This window comes from Equus quagga, chromosome 12 (genome assembly GCF_021613505.1).
Source record: "Equus quagga isolate Etosha38 chromosome 12, UCLA_HA_Equagga_1.0, whole genome shotgun sequence".
Lineage (NCBI taxonomy): Eukaryota > Metazoa > Chordata > Mammalia > Perissodactyla > Equidae > Equus > Equus quagga.
The window spans coordinates 61,884,018-61,907,924 of NC_060278.1; the positions used below are offsets into that span (position 1 = coordinate 61,884,018).

General features: G+C 47.5%; 1 protein-coding gene across 2 annotated transcripts in view; it reads left to right on the top strand.

The window, feature by feature from the left end:
• Positions 1-23,907, top strand: part of ADORA1 (adenosine A1 receptor) — a 73,559-nt gene that overhangs the window by 1,874 nt on the left and 47,778 nt on the right. The gene's annotated exons all lie outside the window — the stretch shown is intronic.

A 23,907-nucleotide genomic window follows, 5' to 3' on the forward strand; every position in this document is an offset into this window, starting at 1 on the left:
TCCTGGCTGGGCGGCCTGCCTGCCGCTCTCTCCTTGCTGGTCCAGAGGAAGCGGGGTGCGGGGCGGGAGGGACCAGGGAAGCGGTGGGTTGAGGCTGGAAGGGCCTTAAGGAGTCAGTTTATCCATCGTGCGCTGCTTCCTGACTGTATCAGGTGGATGAGACTGTTTGAAAGACGCTGCTTTCCGTGCGGGGCCTGTGGGAGCCCAACGCGCAGGGGAAGGAGAGGGAACCTCACTGGGCAACGGGTCTCAACTTCTGGTCCCCAGAGCAGCTCTGACATCACCTCTCTGAGGTCTCATGTGACCTGGCATAAACTGAGGCAAGAGGAGTTTTTTGGTCTTGTTCTTTTTTGGCAGAGTCAGTGGCACTTTTCTCTTTAATGCAGCTGGTCAGGGTCCGAGCGGCCGACACGGCCCCTTCCCTGCAGGGTCAAGGTCTATCAAGCCCCAGCTGCTCCCTCTCTCACTCCGATCATTTATCTGTCCCCCTGTGTCACCTCCATGACTCTGTTTCCTGCCCCATTTGGACACCGGGACTTTCCTGACTCCTCACTGCGGGTGGGGTGGGAAGGAGAGAAAGCAGAGCCCGTCAAACACGCAGTTCACGTCTCCCCGGTCCTCACCCACCTGGCTCGGTTGTCCTACGTCTTCCTGTCTGAGCCGTCAGCTTCACGCTATCCTGCGGGGCTCAGGTGTCGGGGGGGGGGGGGGGGACTACTTAATCTCCCGGCTTCTCCATCCAGAGTCACCTCTCAGCAGGGGCTTGGGGTGCGAGCAGACGGAAGCACCCAGTGCCTCGGGCAGGCCTCAGAGACAGACCAGCAGCGAGCAGGGCTCAGGCTCCGGGCTGAAGGACTGCAGCCCTGCCCTTGAGGACCTCACCATCCAGTAGACCCCGAAGGTCACCTAGATCTACCCAAGCCCCTGTGCCTGAGTCCTCTTCCCAGGAGGCCGTAGTCCAGCTTCTGCTGACCTCACAAGGCAGCCCGTCCCACCAATGTGCAGCTCTGGCCACAGGGACGCCTTCTGGGTTTTTTTTACCCAATAATTTACCTTACTAACCACCAAAGAGTGCCTCCCATGAGCTCCATACTCCAGTCACAGTAAATTCCCTGCTTTTTTTATTTTTAATTTTTAAAACAATTTTTAAAATTTTATTTTTATTTTTATTAATTGAGTTCATTATGGTTTGCATCACTGGGAAGCCTCTGGGTTTGCAATCTGCTCCATCTTTTTTCCTGTGGTCCCAGTTTTTTCTCGAGGACGCTGTGGACTCATAGGACAGGTGGGACTGATGTTATAAGCTCCAGCCAGTGGCAAGGACACTGAGAGGAAGAGGAGCAGGGCTGGGGATCTGGGAAGACTTCCCGGGGGAGGTGAGATCTGAATGGAGCTTGAAGGACTGCTTTCCTTCCTCTCTTGTCCACGGTGAAGAGGCAGGAGATGCTGGTGTCCTTTTGGGGTAGGAGACAGGGACGGTGAGGGACATAGCTGGACAATAAAAACCTGAGTGTGTGAAGGGGAGCAGTGAGGTCTTAAAGTGATTCTTGGCCTCACCCGTGTGATAGAAGTGGCGGCTCGGGGGCTGTGGGTTCTGAACCCCAACCAGCTGGACTGAAGAAGAATCTCTATTCCAACACACCCCCACTGGGAAAAAAACACTTTGCCTCAGTTTACACTGTAGTCCTATGAGCCCTGAGATTAGGAGTGATGTTGAAGTCACGGTGGAAACCCAGAAATTGCATCGTTTTGTCCTTTGGGTCCAATCTGTTTTACGAGGTCCACGTCCTCTAAAACTGGAAGCTGGAGAACTGGGCTTGTTCTGTGCTGATTTTCAGGGTCTTCCTGTCTGTTGGCCAGCACGGACGCTGATGGGAATGTTAAATTACATACAGTGCGCGAGAGAGTTGTTGAAATTCAACAGTAAACACGGGGGCCGAGATCAAATGCAAATGAGCAGGTCCATCAGACGAGTGTTTCAGGAGATTATAGAAAGTCAGGACCACCGTGGCTGGGGTCTGTGGAGGAGGAAGGCGTGGGGCGGGGGCTTGGAGAACAAGCAGGATTCGGGGGAGAGGGGCAGGGGCCTCGGGGGACAGGTTTGCGTGGTGCTCAGGTTCAGGTAAGTGGGTGATGGAACAAGCCTGCAAAGATCGGGGTGCCCACCTGGGCATGGAGGCAGGCAGACCACACGTAAGAGCTGACAAGAGTCCAGGAATGAGGTGCTGAGGGTCCCAACAACCCACTCAGAGGCCAGAGGATGGACCTGGCCGTGAGAGGACGCAGGTTTCACCTGGCAGAGGGACGGTGCGTGCATGGTGTGCGCGTGTGATACGGAAATGGCGGTTCTACTAATGAAGGGGCGCCCGGCACGTGGAAACACCCAGTAAATATGAATCCCTTCCCTTGCTTCGTGTCCTCTTCACTCCTGGCTTCTCCTCAGGCCATTTCCCTCACTGTCCTCATAGCCTCCCAGGGACCAGGACAGCAGGAATAGGGGAACCCGGCCACACCCCCGCCCCATGTGTATAATTTATTCAGTCACTGTTTCAATCCAGACACACGTGTTGCGCACCTTGTGCTGGGTGCCAGGTCACTGACGTGAACGAGATGTCATCTCCGGATGAGTGAGGAAGATGTGCCTGGTCACCCAGCCGGATGGGAGGTGTTAGGGGATGTGCGAGCAGGCCAGAGAACATGCTACGATTATGCAGAGAAGGGACTCATTCCTTCTCTCCTTCTCCTGCTGAGCTGTCTCCTGAGAGCCAGCTCTGTGTCAAGCCCTGGCCGCTGGACCTGGGCTGGCCATGAGTGGGCTCAGCCCTGCCCTCGGGTTGGGTGGGTTTGGCCCTGCTTCCTTGTGATTTTTGCCTCTGACTGGACCTGAGACCTGGGCTGGGAGGTTAGGGTGACCTTGTGTGTCTGGGTTTCAATGACTCCCTGTCTGTATCCGTGCTCGAGCACGTCTGTCTGAGTAAGTGGACTGGGGACTGTGTTAGGGCCCAGCGTTGGGGCACAGACCCTCTCAGGACCAGGAAGATGGGGTGGCCCAGGTGTCTCTGACCTCTCAAATCCCCGAAGGGGGGACTGTCCCTCTACACACCGTGTTGTGCTCCCCTCTCAGAGCCGAGCTGTGGGGCAGCCGTGTCTGAAGGCTGGCCTCTTTCCCCGCACACTCCGCCCCGCGCAGGCTGCCCTGATGGACGGCAACACATTGGTGCCAGCACAGAACAGCCTTTGTGCTCCACCACCAGCGGCGACCCGTCAGCTCCCAACTGACAGCAGGGCGTCCTGCCCTAATCCCCACCCCTGCCGGCTGGGCACAGGGGGCCCCTGACCGATGGCCTCCTCCTCCCGTTCCCTCCAGAGGAAACCCTTGCCCCCGGAGCTGGGGCTCCGGGCCAGGCTGCTGGCCTCCCACCCCGCTGTCTCCACCTGATTCTATTTGCATGCCGGGCTGCTCTCATTTGCATGGTGGTGGCTGTATTTCAAATGCTCAGAAATCCCCGTCACCTGCTCCTGGCCCCTTCCTTCCCCCTCTGCTCCACACCCAGTCCCAGCTCTCTGACTCCCAGCATCTTCCAGTTCTAGCTGACCTGAAGGTGGGCTGACCTGGGCTGCCAGGTTGCTGGGCTAACATCAAAGCAAGTTTCCCATTCTGGAGTCTCCTGTGCCTGGGAACTGACTAGCAGGAAAGAGGAGCGTCCAGGAGGGTGGGAGCCTCCGGCTTCTCTAGATGGGCCCCACCTTTCGTTTTCCTAGGCTGGGTCTCTGGGGGTTATGGATGAGACCAGGTGGGGGTTGGGTGACGGGCATGCGTGTGCCTTTCGGTAAGACCTAGATGGGTGAACACGGTATGCAAATCACATGGATTATTCGTGCGGCAGTGGCTCTGCGCAGGGTGAGAACAGATGACAGAATCTGCCTGCCAGAGTAGAAAGTAGTCTAAGGAAGAGCTAGTCTACCTTCTTCCTTCTATGTACCAGGAAACAGGCCCAGAGAAGGGGAGTAACTTGCCCAAAGGCGCACAGAGCACTGGGTCAGAGTGTGAAGGGAGTGGCTGCCTGCTCTGGGGCCTTGGGGCTGAATCCAGGTGCCTCCTCTCGCTCCCTGAGGCTGACGGGTGCAGGAGGGTCTGCAAGTGAGGCTTGCTTCCCAGGTGAGGCTGGGGCCACAGGTGGAGTGGCTGGAGGTGCTCGGGGCTTTGAAGGGAGAGTTCAGGGAGAAGTCGTGACTGAGAGGTGAAGAGACAAGAGTGGTGAGACAGGAGGCTGGGGAGGTGGGATGTCTGAGGGTTGGAGTCAGGAGGAGAGGTCTGGAGGCAGACAGTAGCCCAGGCTGAGAGGCGAGGGGCAGTCGGGGGGGCCCCAGGCCTCCGGAGGCCACACATTGTTTCCATTGAGGACTGAGCATCGGGTAACCACTGGGAAATCCGTCTGCGCCTGGAATCTGGAGCTCAGAGCCAGGCTCATTCATCAAGAATCTCTTGGCCTCCGGGTGGGGGAAGGTGCCGGCCTGGAGGCGGAAGGGATGGGTCCTCGGGGAGTGGGGGTCACGGGGAGGTGAGTGGTGGACACAAAGCACAGAGCTGGGTTTAAAAATAACCAGACCAGGGCTCAGTGGTGTGCGGCACTGTAAACCTGGGGGCCTCTGGAAATATGGGTAAGGGTTCCTTAAGAGTGTTCCGTGTTCCTAAGAGAGCTGGGCCTTCAGCCCCTGATTAGGACAACCCTGTCAGGAAGCTATGGGCAAGAAATGACATGTTGCTGTCACTTCTCCTCTCTGGCTCTCAGTTTCCCCATTTGTAAGTCGAGTTGCTGGACTGCATGATCCCAATGACTCTGTGAGAGGGACCTTCCTCCGTGCCCCCCTCCCTGCCCCCCTCCCTGCCCGCCCCCTGCGCTGCCCGCCCTTGGGCTCAGGAGCTCGCATGCCGCTCCACCCTCCCGCTCCCTGGCCAGCTTCTATTCCTGCCTCTTTGACAAGTTGTGACATATTTGGGAGCAGCTGCTGCCTGGGTGGAGATGCCTTGGCTTTTCTCCTGGCTCTGTCCTCTCCTCCCCAGGACCTCTCCCAACAGCCACCCCTCCCCAGAATGTGCTGTGAAGACCCTCCCTGCATTCCTTGCTCTGGAACTCAGCCCACCAGCTTTTCCTAGGCTCCTTTGGGGGGCCCAGGCTCTAGATGGACACAAAGGGAGCCTCCTGGGAGAGAACGTCAGGTGGCTGGCATGGGGATGGGCTCTCTTCTGCCAAATCCCACACCGTGTGATTTGAGGCAAGTCTCCTCCCGCTCTGGACTTCATTTTCCTATTTTGAAAATGGGGTGATGAATAATGTCTTCCCACCAACTGTGAGTAGTTTTGCCACCTATTAGCTGTAGAGACTTGGGGACTCTCCTGTGCCATCGATCTCATTACTCTTGTCTTCTCTAGGACTTCATTCCATCGTTCCTCTTCTTCTCAAGTATCTTCAACTTCTCCCTCTCTGCTGGCCTTTCCTCTGAGCCCATAAACATGCTGAAGTCTCTCCCACCCCAAAATCCCTTTCTTTTCCACGTAGCCCCTTCAGCGACGGCCCTGTCACCTACCTTCCCTTCTTCACCAAGTTTCTAGAAAGGGGACATTACGCTCACTCTTCCACTTCACATTCACCTCCATTCACTTATCTCCTCCTGGGCTTCCACCTTTGCTGGGACCCTACAGCTGCCGATCCTAAGGTCACCAGACACCCACATCAGGAGATTTCTGTTTCGATCGTACCTGACTGGTCTATATCATTGGACAACGTTGGCCACCCTGTCCTTCAGACTTGGCTTCCTCAGCTTTTGTGACCCTCTGGTTCTTCTCACCATTCCTCCTCTCTTCTGTCTTCCCCTCCGCTCCTCTTCTGCCTCTTCACAAGCTTCTCCTCCGCCTCCCTTCAAGAGGGATCTTCTATTCTCAGTCCTCTTCTCTACAGTCTCCCTGGGCAACCTCATTCCCCCACCGGGGTTTCAGCTACCACGTGTATGAACACTTGGTAAATGTTAGCTGCTCTTGACTGCTCTGTATTGATGACTCCAAAGTCTGTGCTCCAGCCTTGGTCTCTTCTCTGAGCTGCAGATCACATGTCCAAATTATGGTAGATCTCTCCACGTGTGTCTTGCATGCTCCTAAAGTAAATGTGTGTGATACAGAATCCACTCACTCTCCTCCCCATTCCAATATTCTCTCTATTGCTCACTGGCGCCACCATCCACCCAGTAATCCCTTTCCGTCTCTTATCCGTCCACATCTGATCATTCAAAAAGCCTGTCAGTCCGTCTTCCCTCTCCATCTCAACAGTTCCTGGACTCACACAGGGCCGGGAATTGTTGGAGTGCCCACTCGCCAGAGTGACAGCTTCACAAAAGGGTCACATCCTAGCAGGAAGGGGAAGGCTACTCTAGATCTCCTTTTAATGAGTTTAGACAGGCCCTAAAAGGATCAAACTGATTTAACTGCCTGCCAGAACAAGGTCCAACGCTTTAAAGGAATATGATGAAATTCAATACTCAGTTATGTAAAATTCACGTCAGGTCTCCAATCAAAAATCAGTAGACAGCAAAGAAGCAGAAAAAATGTGACCCATAATCAGGAGAAAAATAAATCAATTGAAATAGACCTAGAAATGACAGAGATGATAGAATTAGCAGACAGGACTGTTACAAGAGCTATTGTAAGTATGCTCAGCATGCATAAAGATTTGAAGACAAACATAAACACAATGAGGAGAGAAATAGAAGATACAGAAAGGAATCGAAACTTCATGGGACAGGATTATGTATCAGTCTGCCTTGGCTGCCATAACAAAATCCCATAGACTGGATGCCTCAAACACAGAAATTTACTTCTCACAGTTCTGGAAGCTGGGAGTCTGAGACCAGGGGCCAGCACAGTTGGGTTCTGCGGAGAGCTCCCTTCCTGGCTGCAGATGCGTGCTGCTTGCTGTGCACTCACAAGGCCTTTCCTCTGTGCATGTGCAGAGAGAGAGAGAAGGAGAGGGAGAGAGAGGGAGGGAGAGAGGGGGAGGGAGAGATCAAGCTCTCTGGTGTCTCTTCTTATAAGGATAATAATCCCACCAGACCAGGCTCCCACCCTCATGACCTAATTACCGCCCCATAGCCGCACCTTCAATTACTGTCACGTTGGAGGTCAGGGCTTCAACATACGAATTTTGGGGGGGACACAAACATTCAGTCCTCAACAGATTAATAGCAGATTAGACATTGCAGGAAACAGTTCACTGAATTTGAATATAAAGCAGTAGACACTACCCAAAATAAAACAGAGAAAAAAACGTATATATAACAAAGAGCTTCACTGACCTGTGGGACAATATCAAGTGGACTAACATACATGTAATTGAAGTCCCAGGAAGGGGCAGAAAAAGATTAGAAGAAATAATGGCTACAAATTTTCCAAATGTGATGAAAACTCTAAACTCATGAATCTCAGTCATTTAATGAACCCCAAAAGAATAAAACAGAAAGAAAACCACACCAAGGCCTATCATAATCAAATTTCTGAAAACCAGTGATAAAGAGAAAATTTTAAAAGTCAGAGAAAAAGAGGCACACTATATATAAAGGGACGAAGGTAAAAAAGTCTGCTGATTTATCATCAGACACCACGAAGGCCAGAAGACAACAGAACAACATCCGTAAGGGGCTGAAAGAAAAGAAAACTGGTCAACCGAGAATTTTATACCCAACAAAAATATCTTTCAAGAATGAAGGTGAATTAAAGATTTTTTCAGATAAAGGTAAGCTAGCAGAATTTATCACCAGCAGATATTCACTGGGATAATTGTTAAAGGAAGTTCTTTTTTAAAGATTTTATTTTTCCTTTTTCTCCCCAAAGCCCTCCAGTACATAGTTGTGTATTTTTTAGTTGTAGGTCCTTCCAGTTGTGGCATGTGGGACACTGCCTCAGCATGGCCTGATGAGCGGTGCCATGTCTGCACCCAGGATCCGAACTGGTGAAACCCTGGGCCACCAAAGCGGAGCGCGAGAACTTAACCACCGGCCACGGGGTCAGCCTCTAAAGGAAGTTCTTTAGGGAGAAGGAGAATGATGCAGAATGAACACTTGGCTCTACATAAAGGAATGAAGAGTGTCAGAAGTGGTAAACACGAGTAAATACAAAAAGACCTCCCTTCGTTTTTAAATTTCTTTAAAATATAGTTGCCTGTTTAAAGCAAAAATAATAATGTGGTGTAGGGTTTATAACACAAAAATAAAACGTATGACAACAATAGCAGAGAGAATTGGAGGTGAGAAGCAAGTTTACTGTTGTGAGATTCTCAGGTTATATGTGGAGTAGCGTAATATTGTTTGAGAATAGACTGTGATCAGTTAAATGTGCATATTGTTAACACTAGAGCAACTACTAAAATATAAACTGTAGAGCCATAGCTAATAAACCAATACTGGAGATAAGTTGGAATATCAAAAAATGCTAAGTTAATTTAGAAGAAGACAGGAAAAGAGGTAAAAAGGAGCAAAGAACAGACGGGACAAATTGAAAACAATAAGTAAGATTTACACCCAACTGTATCTATACCTGCAGTAGATATAAACAGTTGGGCTGGATAAAAAAGCAAGATCCAACTTTAGCTGTCTACGAGAAACTAAGCTGACACATAAAGACACAGATAGGTTGAGAATAAAATGACGGAAAAAGAGCATGCAGACACTGATCATAAGAATCCTGGAGTGGCTCCATTAGCATCAAAAAAGTCGATCTCAGAAGAAGAAATATTGGTAGGGAGAAAGAGAGATTTTACATAATGATAAAGGGGTCCATTCCTCAATAAGACATATTAATCTTAAATGTATATGCACCTAATAACAGACTTTCAAAATACACGAAACAAAAACTGATAAAACTGAGGGGAGAAATAGAGCCAAAATTTTAGCTAGCGATTTCAAAAATCCTCTCTCAGTAATGCACAGAACAAGTAAATAAAATCAATATGGAAAGAGAAGACTGGAACAACTCTATCCATCACTTCTGCCAGTTGACATCTGTGGGCCATTCTGCCCAACAACGAGTGCACATGGCACGTCCACTGAGATAGACCATGTGCTGGGGCACAGAGCAAGTCTCCACAAATTTTAAAATACTGATCATAAAGAGCATGTGCTCTGACCAAAGTGGAGTTAAATTAGAAATCAATAACAGAAATTTCTAGAAAATCCCGAAACATTTGGAAATTAAACTTTTAAAAACCCAGGGATCATTGCTCATTGAACCCTTTCTGCCAGGCCCTATGCTAGGTGCTAGATGAACCATAACTCGTTTAATCCTCACAATGATCCTGTCGGGTAATTACCATCATCACCATCTGGCAGATGAGGACACACAGCTGAGAGAGGGTAGGCAGCTGGTAAGTTGTAAAGCTAGGACCAGAGACTCAGATGTCTCACACCCAAGCCCGGCTCACGATCAGCACCTCACTCAACCGTCCACTAGCTGCAGCCTTTGAGGTGGGCGCCCCCAGGAGAGCTGTGCCGGGAGAGCCCCGTGGGGCCTGGGCAGGGGCTGTGTGCTGAGCTTTTCTTGCCTCCGCATGGGCTCCCATCCCTAGTCTCCCCCCAGGCCTGGTGCTCCAGAGCCTTCCCTGGGGAGAGTCTCTAGCGATGTTTGCTTATCTTCTCCTCCACCCACACGCCCTTGTTTGGGGCCCCTCTGCCCCCTGCCAGCTCTCGCCATGGCGGGCTCATGGGCCTTTCTCAGGGGATGGTCTAGACTCTTCACGAACCTTCCTCCTTGAGGGGCCCGCCTCCACTGCCCTCACTCCTGACTCCCCATCCTGATCTCAGCATGCCTGCTGTCTGCCCCAGGGCTCTCTGGACCCCTATTCCTGGGCCCTGAGCTCCAAGCAAGACCTGAGACACTGTGCTCTTCAGGCAGCCTTCTCGGACCAGACCCGCTGTCACTGGTCCCCTGGAATGCACGGTAAACAGAGTGTCCCCAGACTGCGCCGCCCCGCCCAATGGCTCACTTTTTCTTGCGAGACCCTTGAGTTAGACTTGCCTGGGTTTTAATCCTGGCGTTATCACTTTCTAGCTTTGTGATCTTGTGTAAGGGGCTTGACCTCTCTGTGCCTCCATTTGTTTGTCCTTTTGATAAGGATGAAAATAGGACCTGTTTCACAGAGCTGTTGATTCAGTTAATGAATCGTGTTTATAAGTGCTTGTTACATGGCGTGGACTCGACAAGCTTTAGCTCTGCGATTGTCACCAAACCTATGGTCTCCCGTCCTCGTCTCCTCTTTCAGGGCAGGAGGGTTTCTTCTCCCACTCTGTCATCCTAGGGGCTCTCTGGGGAGAGGGGCTGCCTCTTCCCTGAAGAGAGGGGGCTCCCTGAGGGCAGAGCAGGGTCGCTCCCATCAGACACATGCTGGGCCTGTGCCCTCAGGCCCTGAATTCCCTTCTTTGCCTGCCCCTCAGTGCTCAGGGCAGCGAGGTGACCCTGGGCGGTGAGGATGTCATGGGGAGGGGCCCTCGTGAGGGAGCCATCGGGTCCTACCCAGGGCAAGGTGGCCCCCAGAGAGAGCTGGGCAACGCCAGGAATGAGGCCACAAGGCAGCCTCCAAGGGCCACTTCCACCCTCAGGAAGAGGCAAGCTGGGAGTTCTCCCGGGACCCTCTGCCCATGCCCACCATTTTGAGGACATCAGCCCTCCATGTGGTCTTACGCCTTTCTCTCCTTGGAAGACAGGAGACGCAGGATGGCATGGGGCAGAGAGCAGACTGAGACGGTATGGAATCCCAGCTCTGCCGCTTGCTGGTTGTGTGACCTTTTATTTATTTAGTATCTTGGAACCCTCATTTCCTCATAGGCAAATGGTAATTAGAAGACCTGTTTCTTTGGGCATACCATGTGTTCAATGAATGCTTGTTGAATGAATGAATGCATATCCGTTTCCTTTCTTTGAGGGGTTAGGAGTGGGATAGCCAGCCCCATCTCCAGGTTGAATTCCAGCATCTGCGGCTGAACGGGTCCTTGGGTGACATTTCCTTCACTCCCAGCCTCTAATCCGTCCCAGGAACACACTTAAACAAGCTCCCAAAACGGAACCGTGGGTAATGCATTCCCGTGCCTTGGCCATGAGGAAATCCTCTAACCTCACTTTGCCCTCCCCACCCACCCCGATGGCTCGTCGTTGGCTCTTTCTGCAGCGGGGACTAGGAATGCTGTGTACTCTTGGGTCGAGAGTCAGGACATCTGGATTCTAGTTCCAGCTCTACCATCAACCCCATGTGACCTGGAGAAATGGAAGCCAGCGCTTGCCGAGCCTCCTCGGAGCTCTGGCCACCGTGCTGAGGGTCTGCGCATCGCCTGCCTTGTTTCTCACAAGTCTGTGGAGTGGTGATGGGCTTTTAGTGGCGACTCTCTGTTTTACAAGGGAGAAACCTGAGGCTCAGAGAAGTTAAGGAACTTGCTCCAAATCACACAGCTTTTTACGTGCTGAGTTCCAGTCTCTGCCTCCATAGTCTCTTTCCATGTTCTATGCTGACGGCTCTAGGGGCCTCAGTTTCCCGACCTGTAAAATGAAGGCACTAGACTCAGCGCTCTGGAAGGTCCCTTCCAGTTTTGGCATTTTGTCACTACCTGCTCAAGGCCCCTGGAAGGATCTTAGGAAATTGTGCTCAGAGTCCCGGCTTGGCTTCCCAGCCCTCCTGTCCTGTTTATCCTTCCCCGGCTCCCCTCACCGTCCTCTCCTCTGCGTGTCTCCCCGGAGCGGGCCAGCTCCATGTGCCGTGTCCTGCAGAGTGGGCTGTGGGAACTGCGTCCGGTCCCAGATCCCGGGGCCCGAGCCCCACTGCCTGTCCACACTCCCTCTCTGCAGGGCTCCGGCCAGCCCGAGGCAGGACCGTTTGCTTTTCTGCGTCTGAACGCAGATGGCTCCTGGTGGTGGGGTGGGGTTGGGTGCACTTGCTTCCAAGCCGGGAATTCTCCTCAGCAGGCTGTCTCCATTCCGAAAGTGCACAGCCTCCCACCCTCAGACTAGTGATGGAGTTCCCCCAGCTGACATTCCTGACACACATCCTCCATGGCCTCACCCCACCCGGCTCCCCGCAGTGGAGACAACCCTGACTTCAGATTTCTGCGTGGTTCCCTCAGCCTGTGGCTCAGGCACCAGCCCTTCCCCTTCCTGGCCCTCTCCACCCCGTCTCTCAGTGGGGATGCCCCCCACCCTATCTCCCAGTGGGGCTGCTTTCACAACCCTGTGTCCAGGCTTCCAAGGCTCCCGTTGCCTGTTTGTCCTCTTTCTTGGCTGTGACCAGATTTCTGGAAGGGACTGTTTCCATTGCTTGGCTAGTGAGGCTCTCACACTTGTTGGTCCAGGTTGAGGAGCAATGTTTTCTTGGATTCCTGAGCCCAGAAGCAGCTGCATTCTCCAGCTCGTGTCACCTGGTAGGGGTTGCATGGCCAGGGGAAGTACCCTGGGCTCAGAGTAGGAGTGACCCAGGGCGACACTGTGACCATCACCACCAGAGCATAACCAACAGCCACATCATCATTTGGGCCTTTCCTGTTTACCAGGCCCCATGATGAATGGTTTATGGACATTAACAATTTAATCCCTACCATGATTTCTGTGAGGTAGGCATTATTACTTCAACTTTCAGACTGGAGTCACGGTTAAGAAATTTGCTAGCCAGATGAGTAGAAGGTGGATGCAGGATTAGAACCCAGCCTGGCCGACTTCACAGTCAGTGGACAGGCTTCTCCATCAAGGTCTATACCTCACACTCAGACCTGGGCACCCTTGATGACCAGCTCCTCTTCAGAGTGGGTAGGAAGTAGGGACTCAGCAGGTGCACGTGGCGGATGGTCACTACATGCTTCCTGGCCAGCTGAGTGGGGTGGTGGAGCCCATGTGATCAAAGCAGTTCCCTTCAATGGCAGAGGGAGTGTCCAGGGCCATTTCCCCTTCTCTGGGTTGACCTGAACGTCGTCGCCCATGTGCTTTGTGACCCAGGGTGAATCCCTGGCCCTTTGGACGTTGATGGTACCCAATGGAGAAAATGAAGATGTCATTCAGAGGGCCGTAGAATTGTAAACCAATAGAGGCAGGAGGCTCGACCTTCAAAAGTGTTGCTGCAGCCCAAGGAGTAGGAGCTGCCTCAAGTTGCCTGGGGTTTTGTTTACTCTGAGACAGACAGCCTCGCTCCCAGAGTCGTGAATTCAGGAACATTCCATCTACCCGTTGGTGGGCGCGCCTGGCACAAGCGCCCATGTCCCTGGGAGTGGGTGTTGGCCTCATCAGTGGTGCTCATGGTGCCTCACTCCCTGCCATGCGGGGCAGACGGCGCCTCCGACTCGCCATACTTTGCTCTGCCCCTGCTGGCCCTCCTCACCAGGGTTTGGCTCTTGGCCTGGGAGGTTGGTAGCCAAGGGCTCACCTTCTGACCTCTGACATCCCAGCCCTCCCTTCCCCCACACTTGCTAACTTGTGAAATCATAGCCGCGTAGATGATCAGAGCCAGGAAGAATCTCCGACCAACTGTCTCGTTTTAAAGAGGAGAAGCTGAGAGCCAGGGAGGAGGAAGTGACTTGCCTGAGGTGACAGATGGCAGGGTGGGGAAAGCCATGTTGGACTGCCTGCCTTGTCTACAAGAGCCAGGAAATATTAATTTAACAAGCATTTATTGTCTTCTCCGTATAATCACACTGTCTTCACCTGGGTGTAAGCACACACACACACACACACACGCATGCACCCACACCACACGCATGCACCCACATGCACGCACTCCCCCCCCCGACGTGCTGTTAGGAGCCTCCCTTCGGCGCCCCCCTGGCTCTCTACCCCTCTCCCCACTCCCGTCAGAGCCCCTGCTCCAGATCTCCCCCTGTCGTCTCACCTCTTTAGGGGCTGAGGGCTGCTGTGACGGTGGGAGAGTCTAGACTTTCCGCATCTTCTCCCTCCCACAAGGGCTGGGCAGACAGCTTCAGCACTTACAGCTGAGGCCTTGGCTATTTACCTGAGTCGCCCTCACCAAGCCTCAGTTTCCTCATTTTGCAAATGGGGTTAAGACCACATTAAGCTTAGCGCCTGGCATGCAGTCAGCAAACAACATATTGGCTATTATTCATTATTGTGAGTGGGACCGTCATTCTTCTTGAAGGCGTGGTTCTCTGGAGGACTTCCCACCTGGCCTGGAGGGTCTCAGGCTCCACAATCTTTCCAAGATGGCACCCTCCCCCCAATCCGGCAGGCTAGGAGTCCCCATGGAGGTCTGTCCCTACCCCGGCCCCATCCATTGTCAGCCAAGCCCCTGGCATTTCACGGATCTCAGCTCTGCCTGTTGCAAGTTATAAATAACCCACGGCCATCTGTTCTACGAAGCCCCGATGCTGAGACCAAAAGCAGAAGCGTCCTGGATCCCTGTCTGCATCCCTCCCCATCTTCCTCTGCTCCTCACGGGGTTTGTATTTTCTCTGCCTTAGAATTTAAGGCTCTTTCCTTTTGTGCCTCTCCCCTCAACCCCAAGCCTGTGTGGACTCCCCATCACAGCAGATGTTGAGAAAATCTCTGGGGAGCAGTTCTCTCGGAAGGAAGTGCCCATTTAGAGAAATTGCACAGAAGCGGTATGCTCCCTCCTTTGCCCCTGGCCCGGCTGGCCGGCAGCTGCGAGGCGGGTGGAATGTGCTCAGAGAACCCGAGGGATGGTGAGGCAGGCACTGCCCACAGCGAAGGCGCTCAGAGGCAGTGGCTTTCTGAGTCCCTGGCACTGAGCAAGGCCTCGACCTTGTTGGGACGTAAAGTGAGAACCCTTGGGACCTGTCTTCGTTGTCGTTTCCACTCCCTGAAAACACATACTCCTCGTAAGTCCTGTGTGCCTCAGCCCCGCTCAACCTGCGGAGTGACACTCTGGCTACTCTGGGTGGCTATATGCTGTAGACCGAAGGCTCTTGTCCCCCAAGTTCGTATGTTGAGGCCCTGACCCCCAGTGTGATAGCATTTGGAGATGGGGCCTTGGGGAGGTGATTAGGGTTAGATGAGGTCATGAGCGGGGCCCTCGTGATGGGATTAGTGACCTCATGAGAAGAGACCCCAGAGGGCGTGCTTCCTCTCTATGTGCATGCACCCAGGAGAGGCAGCGAGAACTGAACAAGGAGGTGGCTATCTGCAAGCTAGGAGGAGAGTCCTCACCGGAACCCCACATGCTGGCACCCTGACCGTGGGCTTCTAGCCTGGAGAACGGGGAGAAAATACATTTCTGCTGTTTAAGCTGCCCAGGCTGTGATTTTTTCTTATGGCAGCCCAAGCTGACTAATACACTATATGAACAGAACAGCCAGGGCATTCTCTCTTCTCAGGAAGAGCACCAGCAGGGCTTCCTGTAGGCAGTATTGATGGTGTTCTGCTCCTTATGAACCTAGTTCAGAGGCAGCCATGTTTTTCCATCAAGAGATGTGATCAGAAATCCATATGAATGTGAAACATATAAAGTTTTCAATGTTGTATCAAATTTAACTAAATAGAAAGCAGCATTTGTAAGTTATAAGGTATAGGGGGCTGGACCTGTGGCCGAGTGGTTAAGTTCGTGTGTTCTGCTTCAGCGGCCCAGGGTTTCACTGGTTCGGATCCTGGGCGCAGACCTAGCATCACTCATCAGGCCACGTTGAGGCGGCGTCCCACACAGCAGAGCCAGAAGGACCTACAACTGGAACATACAACTGTGTACAGGGGGCTTTGGGGAGAAGAAGGAAAAAAAGGGATAAGATCAGCAACAGATGTTAGCTCAGGTGCCAACCTTTAAAAAAAAGTTAAAAGACATAAAAATAACAATTCAGCAAACGCTCATCTCCCCATCATCCAGCTGAAGAAGGGGAGCCTGCAGCACTGCCTCCACGTGCGTCTCTGAGCTCTCCGTCCCTCCAGGGGACTCCCAGGGGACTTTGTGCTTAGAATTCTCCCTGCTTTTCCGTACAGTTTTATCACATTTCTATCCCTAAATGGCATACTGTTTGATTTTACATGTTTCTGAATATTTTACCCATGGAATCACAGTGAGCGTCTTCTTTCATGACTAGCTGCCTTTCACCTGTGTTGCCTGTGCTGCAATTCCATTTTCTTTTAGTCATGGTGCAGAACCCATTGTGTGAATGTACTGTGGCTTATTTGTCAATCCTGTGGCGTGGGGAAAGTATTTTTCCTCAGTTTGGGAGTACTGGATGCCACGCTGCCCTGAATCTTCTTGGTGCCTCCTGATGCATATGTAAGAGAGCTGCTCTGGGGTACATCCAGACAGGTGGAATTGCTGGCTCGTAGAGTGTGTGCATCCCAGACTTTGCTAGATGATGTAACAATTGTTTCCCAAGGTGATTGCACCATTTACACTTCACTAATGGTGACATTGTCAGACTTAAAATGTTTTTGTTTATCTGGAGGGAACAAAACGACATCTCCTGTTGTTAAAATTTGTATATCCATGATGAGTAGTGGTGTTGAGCATTTTTTCATATATTTATTGGCCATTCAGATCTCCTCATTTGTGAAATTCCTGTTCAAGTATTTTGCCCATGTTTCTATTAGTTTGTCATTTTCCTGTTGATTGTTGGAGTTTCTCATATGTTCTCAGGAGCCGTCCTTTGTCAGACGTAAATATCTTCTCCCACTTTGCTTGGCCTGTTCACTCCCTTAAGATGTCTTCTTGGCTCTTCTTTTACTGTGAATGCTTTTTGCTCCTGTTTAAGAAATCTTTGCCTACTGCAAGGTCATGAGGATGCTCTTTTCTGTTTTCTTCCAGAAGTTTTGTTGTCTTGCCTTTTGCATTAGGTCTAGGTGTCTGGAACTGAGCTTTGTACGTGGTGAGGCTGCTGGTCACCTCCGTGGCAAAGCTGTCTGTCTTCTGGGGAGCAGGCCTCTGGGGTCCGTGCTGAGGAACACGACAGGGTCCTCTGCTGTGAAAGCTGTGCGGAGTCTGCAACTGTTGTAGGAGCTTTGAGGTCCTTGGAGGCAAAGGCTTCCAGGGTCCTCCAAACAGCAGGCCGCTGGGTGGTAATGGCCTCGCTAAGTGGCTGACAGTGAAGCCCTGCCCCCCTTCTTTGTTCCTAACCGCCTCCTCACATGCCAGCTGAGCCAGTCTCCCAGTGATCTCTGAGCTGTTCTCTGTGCTCATGCCGCTGTGCTGCTGCAGGCTCTTAGTGGGGCTCTTGAGCCCACCCAGGGGCATTTGTGTTTGTGGATATAGCTGTCTGTTGTTTTTCGTGTGGGGACAAATGCTGCTCTCTCTTACTCTGCCATCTTGCTGATGTCACTCCAAAGTTATTTTTGCTGTTTATAAAGTTCTAAATTTGCACTTGTTTTCGGCACTTTAAAGACATCATTCCATTGTCTTCTGGCTTCCATGATTTCTGCTGAGAAGTTCACCGATAGGATTATAGTTGCTCCTTTGCAACAATGTGTGGTTTATAGATAATCTTGAGTCTGTGGCTCCATTTTGGAATATTCTAGGATTTGGAATACTTCTATTTGAAGCATCTCTTCAAATACTTCATCTGTCTTTCCTTCCTCTCTTTCTGGCACTCCAGCTACATGTATATTGGTATTTTAACTACGTACTGTGTCTTACACATTTTCCACTCTTTTTGGGGGCTTGTATTTTAATCTGAATATTTTCTATTGATTCATCTTCCAGTTTACCAATCTTCTCTTTTGCTTTGTCTAATCTGCTGATAAACTCATCAAATGAATTCTCTGCGTTATTGTTTTTTTCAGTCCTAGGATTTCCATTCAATTCTTTTTGAAAGATTCTAGTCCTCTGCTGAAATATGCTATCCTTGAGTGTATTTTCTTAAATACCTTCATGATAGTTATTTTAAAGTATGAATCTGAGAAATAAAAAATCTGAATGGCCTGTGGGTCTGGGTTTTCTTTTTTGGAGAGGGCATCTTTTTTCCCTCTTGGTTCAACCTTTTGTGTGTTGTCAATTTTCGATTGATTGCTGGATATTGTTTCTGAGAAACTGGAGAAGCTCTCTATGATGTTAACTTCCTCCAGTTGGGGAGTGGATAAATTATGATCAGACTAACTTGATCCTTCTGTGTTACCTTTACTTGTAGGATATGGTTCTCATGGTGTCTAAACTGAAAGCCTGGTGCCATGAACTCTAATTTCATCTCCCCTGATTCATAAGCATTGGCCAAATTTCTACTTGGTTTCTTGAAGTATTGCCTTACATGTGCACAAATGAGGCAAATGCCCTGATGGGAAATTGTCTTTAGAACGTTGGGTTCAACTGAGTACATTTTCCTTTTCTTTGGATCTTGACCCTTTGAGTCCTGGCTGCCAGCTCTGTGCCTTTGAACAGTTTTATGCAGCTTTTAAAGTTATTAGTGTGAGGGATAATCTGATACCAATTATTTTTTCATAAGTAGAAACAAAAGTCCCCCCAGACTAAAAATTCAGTGAGAGTAGGGGCCTGTTTCTCTTGCTCATCACTGTGTCCCCATTTCTAGAGCGGCGGCTGGAACATGGTGGGTGCTTCATGAATGGGACAGCCCAGTCCTCGGCTTCTCCACGGGTCCCAGTGGAGATCTGATTTGCCCCCTCACTGCAGGTGGACCTCAAGATCTGGACGGATGCTGCACCTGAAGCACTATGGTGATTCCTAGGACTTGATTGGAGTTGCATTGAATCTACAGATTAACTTTGAGGAGAACTAACATCCTTATAATTTTGGAGAGAATTGACATCTTTATAATTTTGTGTATTCCAAACCATAAATAGGATGTCTCTCTCCATTTATTTAACTCACTGAGAAAGGCAACATAATACAAGATTAAGAGTGCGGATTCTATAGCCAAACTGCCTGAGTTCAAATCCCAGCTCTGTCAGTAGATCTGTAACTTTGTGAGAGTTTCTGGTTCCCTTGCATGTAGATGCAATGATTATAATAACATAGGAGTGGTTGTGAGGATTTAGTAGGTTAATAATTGTAAAGCAGGAGAACCACTTGACATGTAGTGGGTTCTGTACGAGTGTTTGTTACATGAAACGATAATTCTCCATTAACGTTTTTTGATAAAGTTTTAAATATTTCTTCATAAAAATCTTGCAATATTTTGTTATATATATTCCTAGTTACTTTATATTTTCAGTGATGATAGTTTTAAAGGTTACATTCTTTGTGTGTTTTTGCTGGTTCATGGAAATAAAATTAAGTGAAATTGAATTTTTGGTTCAGTAACCTTACAAAATGCTTCTATTTACTCTAATCATTTATCTGTGGATTCCTTAGGATTTGCCACATAGATAATCTTATCATCTGTGAAAAAATGACAATTTTGATTCCTCCATATCAATTCTTATAACTTCTTTCCCTCTCTTCCTTTTCTCCTTTCCTTCCTGCTGTGTCTTGCTTAGAACTTCTGGGTCAGTGGGTGACGATGCACATTCTCTTCTTGTTCCTGATCTTGTAGGAGGATTTCAAGGATTTGCCATTAAGCATAATGTTTGCTGTGAGGTTTTAAAAGCTGTCTTTTATCAATTTCCTTCTGCTTCTAGTTTGCTAAGAGTTTTTGTCATGAATGGATATTTAATCAAATGCTTTCCAGCAGCAAGTGAGATGATTTTTCTCCTTTAATCTGTTAATGTGGTGAATTACGTTAATTGATCTAAAAAAAAGCTAAAGCAACTTTCCTTCATAGAATAAACCCATCTCAGTCAAGATGTACATGCTTGTCTGTTGCTGTGTCTAGTTTGCTGATATTTTCTTTAGATTTCACATGTATATTCATGAGTAGAATGATCTGTAAAATTCTGTTCTCATTTTTTAAATCTTATTTTGTTATCAAGGTGATTCTAGGCTCATAAAATGAGTTGAGGATTTTTCTTTTTTTATACTTCTGGAAGAGGTTTTATAAGATTGGAATGGATCTTTGGTAGAACCATTGACTCACTTTCTTTGACAGTTTATTGGTTCAAAGATTATTCAGATGATTTCTTCTTGAGTTAGTTTTGGTAAATTATGTTTTTTAGAAAATTTTCCATAACATCTAAAGTTTCAAGTTTTTGGCACAACATTTTTCTTTCTTTTTTTTTTTTTTAAAGATTTTTATTTTTTTCATTTTTCTCCCCAAAGCCCCCCAGTATATAGTTGCATATTCTTCATTGTGGGTCCTTCCAGTTGTGGCATGTGGGATGCTGCCTCAGCGTGGCTTGATGAGCAGTGCCATGTCCACACCCAGGATTTGAACCAATGAAATATGGGGCTGCCTGTAGCGGAGTGCACGAATTTAACCACTTGGCCATGGGGCCAACCCCACAACATTTTTCTTAATACCATCTTGTTATCTCTTAAAAGTCCTTGTAGTCCATGTAATTCTGTCTCCCCTTTTAAGTCTTAATATTTTTGAGTTGTGTCTTCTCTTTTGTACTTGATAATTCTTGCTAGAGTTTTATTAATTTTATGAGACTTTTCAAAACACTAACTTTTGACATTGTAGACCCTCTCTATCATTTTCTGTTTTATTTATTCTGGTTCTTATCTTTATTCTTTTCTTCCTTCTACTTTCTTTGACTTTAGTCTGTTGTTCTTTCTTGAATTTCTCAAGTTGAATGCGTTATCACTGATTTTCAGTCAATTTTCTTTTCTTTTTGCTGAGAAAGATTCTCCCAGAGCTAACATTTGTGCCAATATTCCTCTATTTTGTATGTGGGTTGCAGCCACAACATGGCCACTGATGAGTGGTGTAGGTCCATGCCTGCGAGAGTTGGTTTTATTTTCTAATGTAAGTGTTAAGACTATGATTTACTATATGCTGCATATAAGACACACATTTCAGACCTAAAGACACTCAGAAACTGAAAATGAAGGGATAGAAAAAGATACTCCATGAAATGGAAATGAAAACTAAAGCAGGGGTAGCAATACTTATATCAGACAAAATAGACTTTAAAACAGAAACTGTAACGAGAGACAAAGGACACTACAGAATAATAAAGGGAACAATCCAACAAGAGGATATCACACTTGTAACTATCTATGCACCCAACATAGGAGCACCTAAATATAAAAAGCAATTATTAACAGACACAAAAGGAGAAATAGACAGTAACACAATAATAGTAGGGGACTTTAACACTCCACTTACACCAATGGATAGATCATCCAAACAGAAGATCAATAAGGAAACACAGGCCTTAAATGACACATTAGACCAGATGGAATTAGCAGATATATACAGAACATTCCATCTAAAATCACAGAATACGCATTCTTTTCAAATACATATGGAACATTCTCCAGGATTAATCACATATTAGGCCACAAAATAAGTCTCAATAATTTTAAGAAGACTGAAATAATACCAAGCATCTTTTCTGACTGCAACAGTATGAAACTAGAAATCAACTGCAGGAAGGAAATCAGAAAAGCCACAAATACGTGGAGATTAAACAAAATGCAACTGAACAATGATTGGATCCATGAAGAAATCAAAGGAGAAGCCACAAATACCACAAGACAAATGAAAATGAAAATATGACATGCCAAAATCTGTGGGATACAGCAAAAGCAGTTCTGATAGGGAAGTTTATAGCAATACAGGCCTACCTCAACAAACAAGAAAAACCTCAAGTAAACAGCCGAACAGTGCACCTAAAGAAACTGGAAAAAGAAGAACAAACAAAACCCCAAATCAGTAGAAGGAAGAAAATAATAAAAATCCCAGCAGAAAGAAATGAAATAGAGACTGAAAAAAAAAAAATAGAAAAAATCAATGAAACCAAGAGCTGGTTCTTTGAAAAGATAAACAAAATGGACAAACCTAGGCACGCTAAGAAAAAAATGAGAGAAGGCTCAAATAAATAAATCAGAAATGAAAGAGGAGAAATTACAACAGACACCTCAGAAATACAAAAGATTATAAGAGAATACTATGAAAAGCTATATGCGAACAAATTGGATAATCTAGAAGAAATGGATAAATTTTTAGAATCATACAACCTTCCAAAACTGAATCAGGAAGAAATAAAGAATTTGAATAGACTGATCACTGGCGAGGAGATCAAAACAGCAATCAAAAGCTGCCCAAAAAATAAAAGTCCAGGACCCCACGGCTTCCCTGGTGAATTCTACCAAACATTCAAAGACTTAATAGCTATCCTTCTCAAACTATTCCAAAAAATTGAAGAGGAGGGAAACTTCCTATCTCATTCTACGAAGCCAACATTATCCTGATACCAAAACCAGACAAGGACAACACAAAAAAAGAAAATTACAGGTCACTATCACTGATGAACACTGATGCAAAAATCCTCAACAAAATACTAGAAAGTTGAATACAACAATACATTAAAAAGACCATACACCATGATCAAGTGGGATTTATTCCATGGATGCAGGGATGGTTCAACATCTGCAAATCAATCAATGTGATACACCACATTAACAAAATGAAAATAAAAATTACGTGATCATCTCAATAGATGCAGAGAAAGCATTTGACAAGAGACAGCATTAATTTATGATAAAAATTGAATAAAATGGATATAGAAGGAAAGCACCTGAACTTATAATAAAGGCCATGTATGACGAGCCCACAGCTAATATCATTCTCAATGGAGAAAAACTGACAGCTATCCCTCTAAGAACAGGAGCCAGACAAGAGTGCCCACTTTCACCACTCTTATTTAACATAGTATTGGAAGTCCTAGTCAGAGCAATCAGGCAAGAAAAAGAAATAAAAGGGATCCATATTGGAAAAGAAGATGTGAAACTGTCACTATTTGCAGATGACATGATTTTATATATAGAAAACCCTGAGGAATCTACCAAAAAAGTTTTAGAAATAATAAATGAATACAGTCAAGTTGCAGGATACAAAATCAACATGCAACAATCAGTTGCATTTCTTTACACTAACAACAAAGTAGCAGAAAGAAAAATTAAGAATACAATCCCATTCACAATTGCAACAAAAAGAATAAAATACCTAGGAATACACTTAACCAAAGAGGTGAAAGATCTGTACACTGAAAACTACAAAACATTGTTGAAAGAAATTGAAGAAAACACAAAGAAATGGAAGGATATTTCATGCTCTTGGATTGGAAGAATTAACATACTTAAAATGTCCATACTTCCTAAAGCAATCTACAGATTCAAGCAATCCCTATCAAAGTTCCAACAACATTTTTCACAGAACTAGAACAAAGGATCCTAAAATTTGTATGGAACAACAAAAGACATCAAATAGCCAAAGGAACCCTGAGAAAAAAGAACAAAGCTGGAGGTATCACACTCCCTGATTTCAAAATATACTATGAAGCTATAGTAATCACAACAGTGTGGTCCTGGCACAGAAAACAAACACAGAGATCAATGGAACAGAATTGATAGCCCAGAAATAAATCCACTCATCTATTGACAGCTTATTTTTGACAAGAGAACCAAGAACGTACAACGGAGAAAGGAAAGTCTCTTCAGTAAAAGGTATTGAGAAAACTGGACAGCCACATGCAAAAGAATGAAAGTAGATTATCTTACACCATACACAAAAATTAACTCAAAATGGATTAAAGACTTGAATGTAAGACCTGAAACCATGAAACTTCTAGAAGAAAACATAGGCAGTATGCTTTTTGACATCGGTCGTAGTAGCATATTTTCAAGTACCATGTCTGACCCGGCAAGGGAAACAATAGAAAAAATAAACAATGGGACTACATCAAACTAAAAAGCTTCTGCACAGCAAAGGAAACCATCAACAAAATGAAAAGACAACCTAATAATTGGGAGAAGATATTTGCAGACCATATATCTGATAAAGGGTTAATATCCAAAATATGTAAAGAACTCATACATCTCAATAACAAAAAGACTAACAACCCAACTGAAAAATAGGTAAAAGATCTGA